This window comes from Trematomus bernacchii, unplaced genomic scaffold (assembly GCF_902827165.1).
Source record: "Trematomus bernacchii unplaced genomic scaffold, fTreBer1.1, whole genome shotgun sequence".
Lineage (NCBI taxonomy): Eukaryota > Metazoa > Chordata > Actinopteri > Perciformes > Nototheniidae > Trematomus > Trematomus bernacchii.
Genome location: NW_022987686.1, coordinates 621,425 through 625,581, shown reverse-complemented (window position 1 = coordinate 625,581; position 4,157 = coordinate 621,425). Strand labels below are relative to the sequence as shown.

The following is a 4,157-nucleotide window of genomic DNA, read 5'->3' as shown; positions in this document are numbered from 1 at the left end:
AATATTTAAATGCATAACATTCATAAGAGTGATACCAGGATTAAAATAGGTCCCAAGCTCTCAAAAGAAATGCAAAATATACAATTACCTACACTGCCTTATAGGCGTTTTTCTAATTTGCACAATAAAATATGTCTTCATAATAATGAGATAGATCTGATTTGTTTTGGTGACTAAACCGACTCGTTTAGGAGCATTTGAGTCTCAATGATTTCTAAATGTTTAATATATATACAAGCTAATAATAATGAAGCCTCTGTGCTCTTAATGTTTCCAGGTATGCCTTCAGCGGGAACAATATGCCCACCATGGTGCCGATCCCCAACGCCAACGTAGAGTTCGGCACGGCCAATCAGATGAGCAGGAACGACATCAGCAGACTGAACACGCTGTACAAATGTTGAAAGGTAAGAAAACACACGCTGGGTTCCCTTCATTCATCTGTTTTCAGGGCAAAGGAAAGTGTGTTTGTCGCCTTTAACGTGTTTCTTCTGTTCCAACAGGTGGTGAAGAAACCCTGAGGACATGGGGCCAATTTACACATCAAACCTGCTCTTTATAGCACAGTCTGAGAAAGTGTGTTGATAATGAATCTTCAAACATGTTCAATGAAGTGTATTTTGTAGTTTGTGCACTTACAAAATGCAAGCACAGTGTAACAAAATTAAGGAGGGTCTAACCAGAGTGCAAAACAGTCAGTTATATACACACTTTTGTACTTCAGAAAATGTTCCTGATTTTTTTATTCTTCTACCTCAGTTTGAAGAAAGGTGTGAAGAAGAGGTGAAAGATGTGTAAAAGCTGCAGAATCTCTAATGTATAAACTCAAACTCGTATTACTTTTAGTGTCTGTGTTTCAAATGTCAGCATCAAAACAAACGTAACTTACCAAAAGCACAAAATGGTGCATAAAGGTATATATTATGTAATCGGAAAAGCATCATCAATCATTTGTTGATCTTGTATTTAAGTATTTTTTTAAGTAACTGAAGCTGCCAAAATAATCGTTTTTGAGTCAAAAGTATATATAATATTTGGAGTTGTACCGAAGATGATTAGTGCCACGACTGAAAGAAAAAGTGAGATCTGACCAAAAGTGATTTATTTTTTTGTTAGTTAGAATACATTTTTAAAAGGAATTTTCTCAGAATTCTGACTTTTAAGAAATACACTTTTGGTCAAATCTCAATTTTTTTTTTTTTTTTAAACATGTGGCCCTAATCTACGGATCTAGAGGATTAGTGCTAAAAGAGGATTAGAGACACATGATTAGGGGCCACATGTAAAATAGTTTGTGAGATCTGACAATAAGTGACATTTCTTCTCAGGGGGGTTCTATCCGATGCAGAAATGGAGATGGCTATCCATTACATTACATGTTACTTGTTAGACGCTTTTATCCAAAGTGACTTACATACTCAATACTGTGGGCAATCCCCACAGGAGCAATTTTGGGTGAATTGTCTCAGGGACACAACGACATCCTGACTGCAGTGGGGTTTGAACCTGTGACCATCTGATCCCCATATCAAGGCTCTATACACTGCGCCACACGCCTCCTTTATTTCATCCCGGCTTGATTACTGTAATGCTCTTTTATCCTGCCTCAACAAAACATCAATGAACCGGTTACAACAGGTCCAAAACGCTGCAGCCAGATTGCTCACTCGGTCCAAAAAAACATGCCACATCACTCCGATCCTTTCTGCCCTGCACTGGCTCCCTGTCCATCTCAGAACCCAATTCAAGGTATTGGTCTTCACATATAGAGCTGTCCATGGCCAAGCCCCAGCCTACGTTAACGACCTTATCCACCCTCACAGCACAACCCGGGCCCTGAAGTCCTCTGAGCAAGGCCTCCTAAGGGTGCCCCGAACCAGGCTAAAAATTAAGGGGGACCGTGCCTTTGAGGTGGTGGCCCCAAGACTTTGGAATGACCTCCCTCAGAAACTGAGAGCCTCTGTCTCAGTAGAGATTTTTAAGGGGCAGCTAAAGACTCACCTTTCCGACAGGCCTTTGGGGCGTCAGAGGAGGTGAGTTAGTAGCTGTTTCTCATTGGAGTTTATCCTATGTTTTACCTGCTGTGTTTTATGCCTTTTATTCTACATTTTATAGTTGTACTTTGAATTGAGTACTGTATACTGTAAAGCACTTTGTGCATTCGTGTTGAGAAGGGTGCTATATAAATACAGTTTTACTTACTTACTTTACTTCTTTAGACAGGAAGTAAACACAGAATTCAGACTTTTTTTCCAGAATTCTAAATGTTATCACTTCTGTTCAGATCTCAACAAGTATTTCACATGTGGCCCTGATCTTCATCCGTAAAGTAGAAGTATACATTTGCATCAAATTTAAATTCTCTAGCTATGAGATTCTGACTTTTACAAACACAAACTCAATGGGATCCGATTGCTCTTTTTCCACTTACAAAATATATTTGAGTAAAAGTATCATGACTAAACTATAGAAACACTGAGTTGCAAGAACACAGAACAATATCACAGAACATCTGTATTGGAAAATATATCATTTATATTCCACTTTGCTAACAGTTCCTTTGCTAAGAAATATTGTTTAATATAAAATCAATGAATTTATAAAAGAGTATATTTCCCCCTGTGGCATGCTGCACACACACACACACACACACACACACACACACACACACACACACACACACACACACACACACACACACACACACACACACACACACACCATCTGACTTCATATTGAGTGTTTGTTGTGTCAGCATCAACTCATTTATCTCTTAGTCTTGTCTCTGGAGCTCAAGGAAGACATTAACTCTAATCGAGGAAATAAAAGGTATTTTCTTAAAACCTCAATAATGTGAAGATGATTTTCCACATCTTTCTCGCTGACACTGTTAGTGGATATATGGCTGCATAATCCAAAGAAATGAACACAGTGTTTGAATGTTTAATGTTGATATGAATCTTGATAAACTGCTTTGAGATGAAGCGTTCACTCTGCAGGTCGTTGCTTAAAGACCCTCTGCTTGTAATGAATGAACAACGATGGCTTCGTACAGAAAGGACTCTGATAGTAGAGAATGAAAGTCAGGGGTAATAACACAGTATACTTTATTTGAAAGACAAATGAATACATAAAAACATATTTAAGATAAGTAAATGAGGCGTGTGGCGCAGTGGGCTAATGCTTGGATCAGGGGGTCACAGGTTCAAACCCCGCTGCAGTCAGCATGTCGTTGTGTCCCTGAGACACTTCACCCCAAATTGCTCCTGTGGGGATTGTCCACAGTATTGACTATGTAAGTCGCTTTGGATAAAAGCGTCTAACAAGTAACATGTCATGTCATGTAAATTAAAGTACCTCAGAATTTAACTTCAGTAAAGATGTTTGTCCACTAGGGGGCGACACTTCCTCACAGTTCACATGGAAACACCTGGTAGTAACACACCTTTACAGAGCTGCTTTAATGACACAGGTATTTAAGCATCGCCACTAAAAGAAAAACAATTGTTTTCCCTCAGAATGTAAATGGAAAATCAGCATTTACTTTAATGAGAAGTTTCAAATGTACGCCTGAATCCAGAAATGCCAATAAGGAGTCACATTAGATTAGATTACTTTATTGTCATTACATAATGCAAGCAGAGTGTAACGAAATTAGGAGGGTCTAACCAGAGTGCAAACAGTCAGTTATATACACATCTACCAGCAGTCTGTACAAAATAAATGATACAAATAAAGGAAAATAGATGTAAAATGTATAAATAAGAATACATACTATTTAAAACACAGTTTGCACAATCATCCTCAGTGTCATCTACACAGTGATCCTTCTTTAAAGATTGTTATGCAGTGTAAATAAACACAACTAAAGCAAAGACAAAAGAAACAAGGTATTATTTATTTATATTTTAACCCTTGTGTTGTGTTCAAAAGCTGTTTCCGTTCATGGTGTTCACGGGTCAGTTTTGACCACCCATGATTTATCTCAGTCCAAAACACAAAAAAAAAATTACTATCATCCAATATTGTTTTAACTACATCATAACTAACTTATAATGCATTCATAACCGTACAATCCTGTTGTGATTTAATGTTATGGCCCCAAAACACATTACACCACATATTGCACGTGCTTGCGTGAGTTCAGGTTCAAGTGT

The 4,157-nt window shown here is 38.0% G+C and overlaps 1 long non-coding RNA gene across 1 annotated transcript; it reads left to right on the top strand.

Annotated features, from left to right (window-relative positions):
* Positions 1–277: 277 nt before the first annotated feature.
* LOC117488160 lies at positions 278–604 on the top strand. The gene is made up of 2 exons (XR_004556505.1): positions 278–407; positions 504–604. It is a non-coding gene; the product is annotated as an uncharacterized LOC117488160 (long non-coding RNA).
* The last annotated feature ends 3,553 nt before the right edge of the window (positions 605–4,157 follow it).